This window comes from Ursus arctos, unplaced genomic scaffold (assembly GCF_023065955.2).
Source record: "Ursus arctos isolate Adak ecotype North America unplaced genomic scaffold, UrsArc2.0 scaffold_13, whole genome shotgun sequence".
Classification (NCBI taxonomy): domain Eukaryota; kingdom Metazoa; phylum Chordata; class Mammalia; order Carnivora; family Ursidae; genus Ursus; species Ursus arctos.
Window position 1 is genome coordinate 67,256,617 of NW_026622797.1, and position 9,887 is coordinate 67,266,503.

The 9,887-nt window shown below is 44.4% G+C and overlaps 1 protein-coding gene and 1 pseudogene across 1 annotated transcript in view; one reads left to right on the forward strand and one right to left on the reverse strand.

The window, feature by feature from the left end:
- Nucleotides 1-478, reverse strand: part of ANKRD6 (ankyrin repeat domain 6) — a 179,768-nt gene extending 179,290 nt beyond the window's left edge. The window contains exon 1 of the mRNA XM_026511814.4: nucleotides 318-478. The gene's annotated coding sequence lies outside the window, so the exon portion shown is untranslated. The remainder of the gene's footprint in view (nucleotides 1-317) is intronic.
- Nucleotides 479-2,497: 2,019 nt separating this feature from the next.
- Nucleotides 2,498-3,016, forward strand: LOC113264674 (60S ribosomal protein L12-like; annotated as a pseudogene).
- Nucleotides 3,017-9,887: the final 6,871 nt, after the last annotated feature.

The window sequence follows — 9,887 nt, forward strand, 5'->3', positions numbered from 1 at the left end:
GGGGGACAAGCCAAGACGACAAAGTTGCCACCCCCACCCAAAGTTCTATACTCCAGGGAGGCAAGTGAAGCAAAGCAGTAAGAGAGGTGCCCCAGGAAGACCCCCTCCGGTCCCGGCTTTCCGGAGGCCGCAGGAGAGGGGGCAACGCGCTCCTCTGGCTCTCCTCCCCCAAGCAGACGGCGACCGGGGGGCGCCTAGGGAACAGCGCCCCCACCTCCGACACCATCCTCCCCGGCCGGGAGGTCCCCCGGGAGTGGGGGACGTTGGCCCTCGGATGAAGAGGGGTCTCGAAGGGACCCAGCGAGGTCGCACCGTACCTTTCTCGCGCGCGCCGGACGTCCGCGCCGCAGGGACCGCTGCCGGTGACAGGGTGGGGGGCGAGGGGAGACGACGGGGACGAATTCCCGCAGGCTCCGGCGGCCCCTGGGCCTCGGCGCCGCCCCGCGCCGCGCCTCCAGCCGCGCGCTCGCCAGGCTGCGCTCCCGGCTCCCGCAGGTTACCTGTGGCCGCGCTCGCCGCGCCCGCAGCCCGCACGGCCCTGGCCCCGCCCCACCCGCGGTTCCTAAACTGGGGCCGCAGCGCCCCGCAGCGGCCTGCGCCCGACACGGCGGGGACCTGTGGGAGGTGGGGCCGCGAAGGCCCGGGGGCTGTCCCCTGGCTGCAGGCCGCTCCCAGCTGGGGCCGCTGTCCCTTCCCGGTCCGCCGGGTCGGCCTCCTTCTGAAGAGTGGGAGGGAGGGGGGCTGCGGTGTGGTGAGCTGTTCCGGGCACGGGGCGCCAGGAGGTTTATTGGAGGGAGAGGGGGATTGGGAGGAAAAAACCGCGCCTCACCCCCTGGTCAAATGGATATTTCCGTATATTCTTAGTTCATTTAACTGGAATGGCTCAGTTGGGTATCAACAGCGACGAAAGAAGCGAATTCATTAGAGAGCTGGAAAGGGTAAGGAAGCCCCTATTCCAAAGAGCTTGTCTGTAAGTAGCTTTCAGAACCGCCCCATATGACACAGACAAAAAGCACTGAGCGTTCCTGACTCCTATATTCAAATCACACTTTACACACCATTACCTTGGTCCGTTTTTGTCTGTTTTTCAGTCATGTCTTCAGCACCTAGAAGAGTTGCCCCAAGATAGGGAGCATTCAACAAAGTATTATCGAGTGAATGTGTGAATGAACGAAACCTCATTCAGCCTTCAGAAAAAGCAGGGCAGGTCGCTGCTGCCCAAACACAGCAGGAGGGGGACGTGGAACCCTAAGGTTTGGGACAAGCTTATTTTGAACCTGATTTTTCTGATCTGCTTTAAAATAGGCTTGGTTTCCACAGGTAAAGAAATGTGATGATCTCCTCCTTTTTCTTAATATATTTGTCGCCCTCGCTCTTTCAGGGAGCATTAGGGAGGAGAGATCCAAACTCACACCAGGAAAGGGTAAGTGCTTGATTTTCCTCTACAATTTCAGAGCTTCCCCACCCCATTGCCATAGGGGCAGTTTTTCTTGGCAGGGTGTGAAACCTCTCCTGAGTGTGCTTTGACCCTCTTCAGATTTCTTCCTGTCCCTGTCACATTTCCTTTCCCTGCCCATTGGTGGCTCTGGATTTCTCTCCAGGCAAGTTACCAGTGAATTATAGGTGAACCCCCAAAGTCAAGATATGTATGCTTGACTTTTCAACCTGATCGTTTCTTTCTTATATGTTTCCACATTAAAGAGTTTTCCTAGCTGTTCCCTTGAATGAACATCCAGAGACAAAGAGTGCTCCCTTCCTCTGGGAGGCTTTTATAACATCACCATAAAGTTGAAATGAGATGGAGTTTTAAGTTACATTTGTGGACAGTCAGAGCAATCACGCATTAATTCTGCTGAAAGGAGCAGAAAGCTGGCCCATAAAACATGTGAATGCTCCTGGAAGGCAACCGGTCTGTAATTGTTCCCAGGCTTTGACTGGTGGGAATTCCTGGCAGAGGGGCCTCCTGAGAGCCAAAGCAGGCAGTGGGGGAGCTGCTTGCAGATCTTGTTTGCTCGTCTCCAAGTGGGCACACAGTTTTTGGAAAACTAACGAAAAGAGACTCTACACCTCCCTCTATATGAGGAAGGCTCCCGGCCTACAGTTCCACTCTTGCGCCTCTACTCAGCTCAATCAGACCAGGCTTAGAGAGCCACCTCGCTACACCCTCTCTCTGCCGCATGAGAAAAGTCTGTTCTGCCAGTGTTAGTTTTCCCTGCTTTCTGAGAATATAATCTGCTCTGATTTCCAGCGATGTTTCTTTGTTGAGTTCACTGCACTAGCTGTCTTTCATGTCTTTAGCTTCAATTCGCCCTTCAGCCCAGCATTCCGGCTTCTAACCCTGCCGCTGCCTGAAACTGCCCTTGCTAAGGCTTCTACCCAGGAAACCTTCCATGTGCCTCTCCGTGATTACATCCTCCTTCTCCTCTAGAGGAAACCACCATACTGAATTTTGTATTACCTTTTTTGGCTTCCGGCTTGGAGCATGGGAAGGTGCAACTCACTTCCGTCATCCCGAATCCAGGTTCATCTGACATCAGCACGTCCACCATGCCACCTAAGTTTGGCCCCAACGAGACCAAAGTCCTATACCTGAGGTGCCCTGGTGGAGAAGTCGGTGCCATATCTACTCTGGCCCCCAAGATTGAGCGTGTGGGTCTGTCTCCCAAAAAGTAATTGAAACGGTCTGAGGATTACAGTGAAACTGACCATCCAGAACAGACAGGCCCAGACTGAAGTAGTACCTTGTGCCTTTACCCTGATTATCAGAGCCCTCAAGGAACGGCCAAGAGACAAAAAGAAGCAGAAAAACATTAAGCACAGTGGAAATACCACTTTTGATGAGATTGTCAACATTGCCCAACATACGCAGCACTGAGCCTTAGCCAGAGAACTCTCTGGGACCATTACAAAGATCCTAGAGATTGCCTGGTCTGTTGGCTGCAGTGTTGATGACCGCCATCCTCAAGACATCATAGATGACATCAACAGTGGTGCAATGAAATGCCCAGCTGGTTAAGAATTACATAGGAAAAGGGGCGCCTGGGTGGCTCAGTCTTAAAGCGTCTGCCTTGGGCTCAGGTCACAATCCCAGTGTTCTGGGATCGAGCCCCGCATCGGGCTCCCTGCTCAGTGGGAAGCCTGCTTCTCCCTCTCCCACTCCCCTGCTTGTGCTCCCTCTCTCGCTGCCTCTCTCTCTGTCAAATAAATATATAAAATCTTAAAAAAAAAAAAAGAATTACATCGGAAAATATTTCAGTAAAGGATCATTTGACAACCAAAAAAATTTTTGCCTGTGTGTATTAATAATTCTCTTATCACAAATATATATATCCCTAAACACAACACTGTACAGTTTGGGGGGTTTATGAATATTTATTTATTTATGTATTTATTTATTTATTTATTTGACAGAAAGAGAGACAGCCAGCAAGAGAGGGAACAAAAGAAGGGGGAGTGGGAGAGGAAGAAGCAGGCTCCCAGCAAAGCAGGGAGCCTGATGCGGGGCTCTATCCCAGGACCCTGGAATCTCGCCCTGAGCCGAAGGCAGACGCTTAATGACCGAGCCACCCAGGTGACCCAACATTGTACAGTTTTGCCTAGTTTTGAACTTTTTGTAAATGAAATCATTCTGGGGGAGCCTGGGTGGCTCAGTCAGTTAAGCAGCCAACTCTTGATTTCAGCTCAGGTCATGATCTCAGGGTTGTGAGACTGAGCCCCAGGTAGGGCTCCACGCTCAGGGGGTAGTCTGCTTGAGATTCTTTCCCTCTGCCTTTCCCCCCTGCCCCCCACTTCCTTGAGTGCACGCACCTGCATGTGCTCTCTCTCTCTCACTAAAATAAATAAAGAAATCTTAAAAAAAAAAAAAAAAGGAACAATTCTGCACTCTTCCTATGCATCTTGGTTTTCTCACTCAGCATTCTGTTTCTGAGATTCAGCTATTCAATTTCTCTGCTATATAGTGTTTCATTGTAGGAAGATACCGCAATTTATTTATCCAGTCTACTTTTGGACATTGGGTTGGCTCTAGTTTTTGGTGTTGCAAACAGTGTTGCTATGAACACTCAAATATTTCTCCTGATGCATGTAAGAGTTTTCAGGATTTTTATCTAGAAATGAAATTGTTGGGTCTTAGTGTATGTATGTGCTCAAATTTACTAGGTAATGCCAAATTGTTTTCTTTTTTTTTTTAAGATTTATTTATTTGAGGGAGATTGAGAGTGTGTGAGCAGGGGGAGGGGCAGAGAGAGAGGGAGAAAGAGGATCCGAAGCAGGCACCATGCTCAGCGCGGACCCAGGGCTCAATCTCATTACCCTGAGATCATGACTAGAGCTGAAATCAAGAGCCAGTGGATTAACCAACTGAGCCACCCAGGTGCCCCCAAAAATTGTTTTCTAAACCAGTTGTATCAGTTTTCATTTCCATCAGCAATGTGTTAAAATTCCCCTTTCTCTACATCTTTGCCAGCGCTTATTTTTGGTTTGTGTGTGTGAAATTATTTCTTATTATGATTGTGATTTGTATTTTCCCAATTACCATTGGAACGATTGAACATCTTTAATATTTAATAATTTTTCTTGTTTTCTCTTTTGTTAATCGGCCATGTCTTTTGCCCTGTTTCATGTGTTTTGAGAAACCCTTCCTGACCCTGAGGTACACAAATATTCTCCCATGTTTTCTTCTAAAAGTTTTAAAGTTTTGGGGCACAGTTTTCAAGTTTTGGGGCACCTGACCAGCTCAGTTAATAAATCATGCAACTCTTGATCTCAGGATTATGAGGTCAAACCCCACATTGGGTGTAGAGATGACTTAAAAAAATAAAATCTTAAAAAAGAAGTTTTAAAGTTTTGCTTTTCACATTTAAGTCCATATTCCAGCTGAAATTCATTTCTCATTTGCAATGCCAAAGCTATCTTATAGTAAATTTCCATGAACGCTTGAGTCTGGTTTGGGTTCTCTATTTTGTTCCATTTGCCTATTCCTTTTTTTTTCCATTTGCCTATTTCTGTGTTAGTACCATACTGCCTGAAAATCGGTGGTTTTTTAAATCAAATCCCGATTCTGATCATAGAAGTCCTACTCTGATCTACTTCTTTTTCATAAGGAATATCAAGTGTTCTTAGCTCTTTTCTCTTTCACAGACATTTTAGGATTAGCTTGTCTGGCTCTATGAAAATTTTGGTTTTTGTGTTTTAATTTTTTAATTTTTTAAAGTAAACTCTATGCCACACGTGGGACTCAAACTCACAACCCGGAGATCAAGAGTTGTATTACACTACTGAGCCAGCCAGGGGCCCTTCCATAAAAATTTTGTGATCCTGATTTGAAATCACAGAGAATCTATATGGCGGCTGGCATTTTTTATTCATGATTGCTTATTCTCTTCTTACCTTGCCATGCTTTCCTATAGTGGCGTAGACCACTCCGCCCCACTGGTTTGGGGCTTGTGTGACTTGCCGTGACCAACGCCATGTTGGAGCTGGAGCTTTAAATATGTTGTGTACTTCAGTGCTTCTCTGCCCTTGCTTTTGTCATCTTGAGCTTTTGCCCTGTGCCATGAGAATATGCCACGAAGAGTGGCTGCCTCTTCAGCTGAGATCTCAGTATGGAAAACACATGGAGTCCTACAGAGCCCGGGATGGCTACGGGTGGTCTGCAGCCCTCATGTAATGGGAACAAGAAATAAATTGTTTGCTGCTACTGCAATTTCAAGAGAATTAACATCTTTACACTGTTGAGTCTTCCTATCTATAAACACGTTTGACGTGTCTGTCCATTTACTTAGAATTTTAGTGACTTAAAACATTTTTAGAACTTTTAATATTCTGGGGCGCCTGGGTGGCTCAGTTGGTTAGTGTCTGTCTTTGGCTCAGGTCATGATCTCAGGGTCCGGGGATCAAGCCCCACATCCAGCTTTCTGCTCAGTCAGGAGTCAACTTCTCCCTCTCACTCTCCCTCTGTGTTTTCCCCTCTTCCTTTCTCTCTCTCTTTCTCAAATAAATAAATAATACCTTTAAAAAAAAGAACTTCTCATTTTCTGAGATTTATTATTTTTTTTACCTTTGCAAGTGATACCTCTACCTCTGAAAGTACATTTTCTACCCTTTTTATTGTCAAGAAAAATGCAAATATCTTTGATTATTGAACTTACATCCAAAAACATTGCTAAATTGTTATTAATTTGAGTAATTTGTAGATTCTTTAGTTTTCTATGTACCTACAAGTAAGGATATTTTATTTCTTCCTTTCTAATCCTTTTATCTTTAAAAAATTTTTATTTTGAGATAATTATAGATTCATAAACGTTGCAAAAATAGTGTAAAGAGATCCGGGTATCCCTCACCCAGTTTTTCCCAATGGTTACATGTTACATAACTATAGCACAATATCAAAACCAGGAAATTGACATTGGTATAATGTGTGCAACTTTTTAAAAGATTTTATGTATTTATTTGACAGAGAGATAGAGAGAGAACACAAGCAGGGGGAGCAGGAGAGGGAGAAGCAGCTCCCTGCTGAGCAGGGAGTCCTATGCAGGGCTTGATCCCAGAACCCTGGGATCCTGAGCCAAGGGCAGACACCTAACCGTCTGAGCCACCCAGATGCCCCAATGTGTGTGCAATTTTATTACATGTGTAGCTTCATTTAACCACTATCACAATCAAGATAAAGAACTATTCCATCACCGCAAAGAATCTTACTCATGCTCCACACCTTCCACTTTCTCCCTATGAGCCTAACCCCTGGCAGCCACTAATCTCTTTTCCATCTTTACAATTTTGTCTTTCAAGAATGTTATATGAGCGACATCACACAGAATGTGATCTTTTGAGACCATCTGTTTTTCACTCAGTGTAAAGGCCCTAGATATTCATCCCAGTCATTGGCATGTTTCAATAGTTCATTCTTTTTATTGCTGAGTGGTATTCCATCGCATGGATGGACCACAGTTTGTTTAACCATTCATCTGTCAAAAGGCATCTGGGTTGTTTAGAGATTTTCACTATTATGTATAAAGCTGTCATGAACAATTATGTACAGGTTTTTATATAAACATGTTTTCATTTCTCTGAGATAAGTGCCCATAATGGCAATTGCTGGGTTGTACAGTGATTGCATGTTTAATTTTTTTTAAGATTTATTTATTTATTTTAGAGGAAGGGAGGGGCAGAGGGAGAGAATCTCAAGCAGACTCCGCTGAGCACAGAGCCTGATGTAGGGCTCAATCACACAACCCATGAGATCAAACCAACTGTTTTACAGAGTGGCTATGTCATTTTACATGCCTACCACCAATGTAGGAGAGATCCAGTTTTTTCACATCCTTGCCAACATTTGCTGTTATTACTATTATTTTTTATTTTAGCCGTTTCTTTTAAAAAATATTTATTTATTAATTATTTATTTAAGAAAGAGAGAGAGAGGGTGAGAGGCAGGAGGAGGGGCAGACAGAGAGAATCTCAAGCAGACCCCCTATTAAGCATGGAGCCCAGTGCGCATCTCTACCTCAGGACCCTGAGATCATGGCCTGAGCCAAAACCAAGAGTTGGACGCTCAAATGGTTGAGCCACCCAGGTGCACCTGTTTTAGCCATTTTGATAGGTAGTAGTAGTATCTCATCGTTGTCCCAATAATTTGCATTTCTTTAATGGCTAGTGATACTACCTTTTCTTTCACAGCCTAGAGTGGTTATTTTTTATACTCATTATGCCATGAATTCATAAGAAGTGGATTCCAGCAGCTCAGGCTCCTTTCCACTGGCTCCTACAAAGTGTGGTTCTCTGGCTGGAGCAGGCTGGTGCTCCCGTTGAACCCAATTATCTGGGTTCCTTCTTTTCCTGATTGTTTCCCTTCACTTTTTTCAGGAAGCTCTCTGGGCTCTTAGAGTGCTCAATGCGTACACTAATTCTCTTGGCAAGAATGTTGCCTTTGTTTGTTTCAACAATGCCAACAGCATGCTGAGTAACACTGCAGACTTCCAATTTTGCCGTGGGAACATTCGTGAGGTATGTCTACCATATCACCTTTCTTGTAGATTTGCATGTATGTGGCCAAAGGAACAAATCCGTGTTTTTTAAGGCTTAGAGAATATACATCGGGTGCCTCTCCTCTTTTTCTTTGGTTTGGTCATTTTGGAAGACTACTGGAAGTTGGTGATTCTGGCGAAAGATTGAACATCTTTTCATGTGCTTATTTGACATCCCTGTATCTTCTTTGGTAAAATGCCTCTTCATGCTTTTGCCTGTTTTCCAATTGGATTTTTTTTTCTGTTGAGTTTCGAAAATTCTTTACATATTATAATGTGAGCCCTATGTCAGATATATGGTTAACAAATATTTTACTCCAATCTATAGCTTGTCTTTTCATTCTTTTTTTTTTTTCTCCCAAGTAATCTGTATGCCCAATGTGGGGCTCAAACACACCACCATGAGATCAAGAGTCACATGCTCTGCCAGCAGAGCCAGCCAGCCGCACTTTGTCTTTTATTCTCTCAACAGGGGAGTTACAAAGAAAAAGTTCTAATTTTGATGAAATCCGATTTATTGACTTTTTTCTTTTATGGATAGTACTTGTTTTTGGTGCCACAATCGCTTTGTTTCTTTTCCCTATCCTATCACGCAGTCGAGGATGTACAGTACACTGCGGAATAGGAATGGTGGCTATACGCATCCTTCTCTGTGTCCAATTTTAAGCTACTGATGATCTGATCTGTCTCCATCACTCACTTTCGATTCCAAAGATAAAGGGACCATATTTATCAGTTAGAATGTGTTTGGCTTCAAGAGAGAGCCTAACTAGAGTGGTTTAAATCATAAAACACATAATAACTTACATAATAAAAATATCTGGGTTTAGGCTCTTTCTGGGATTCTGTTGCATCACCTGAGTATTAGCTCTTGCCTTTAGCTTGACATTTAAGCAGGAGAAAGGGGCAGGCCTTCTCACTGTATTTATTTTAATTTGGGAACAAATTCTTCTCAGATGACCCTTAAATATATTTCTTCTTATGTATCTTTGGTCACAACCGGGTCACAAGGTGGAAAGGGATGTGGTTACTATACATCATGAATCATGATTCAACCTCTAGGTCTGAGGTTCTTTCCCTAAGTCTGCCGATACCCAAGAACATTTAGGTATACCAAACTAAGGGAGGGGGGAGGCGGGTGTTGGTTATGCCACCAACAATGTCTGCCTGACATTTGTCCGACTTTGCATTCCTTATGCCTGACAGTGTGAGGCACATGGTAGACACATTCAGAGGCTTCTGTTCAGCTTATCCTCCTTTGTTAAGAGCTGCCTCCTTGCTCATAAGGGTAGACCTCTGCAGCCACCAACTGCACCCAGCCGTAGTGGATTGGACCATTAATTCAGCGTATTTAGTGGGACTTGACCACCATCAAGCTGCCATGTTGCACAGAGAATACAGTGTAAATGGTGTATCCTAGTTTGTGCTTCATGGAGTTCTGACCACTGTTCTAGGCACTGAGAACAGAATGGAGAGCAAATCAGATGCTTCCAGAGTCTAGTGGTGAATACAGCCCTCAATCAAATATTAAATTATAGCTGAGATAAATGCTCTGAAGGTATAGCAGCACATGGCACTGTGTGAAGTATGACTGGGGGATTAGGCCAGGAGCGGACGACTGGCCCAAACTCAGATTTTCTTGCTTGGGAATCAAAGATAATAATAACTAACACTTATTTAATGTTTGTCTTTTAAATAGAGATATGTAGATATATATATCTTTATATATATAAATATATATATATTTATAATCTATTTAATAAAGATATTTTTATTTATTTGTCAGAGAGAGAAAGCACAAGCTGACAGAGGGAGAAGCAGGATCCTTGTTGAGCAAGTAGCCCGATGCGGGACCCGAGCCGA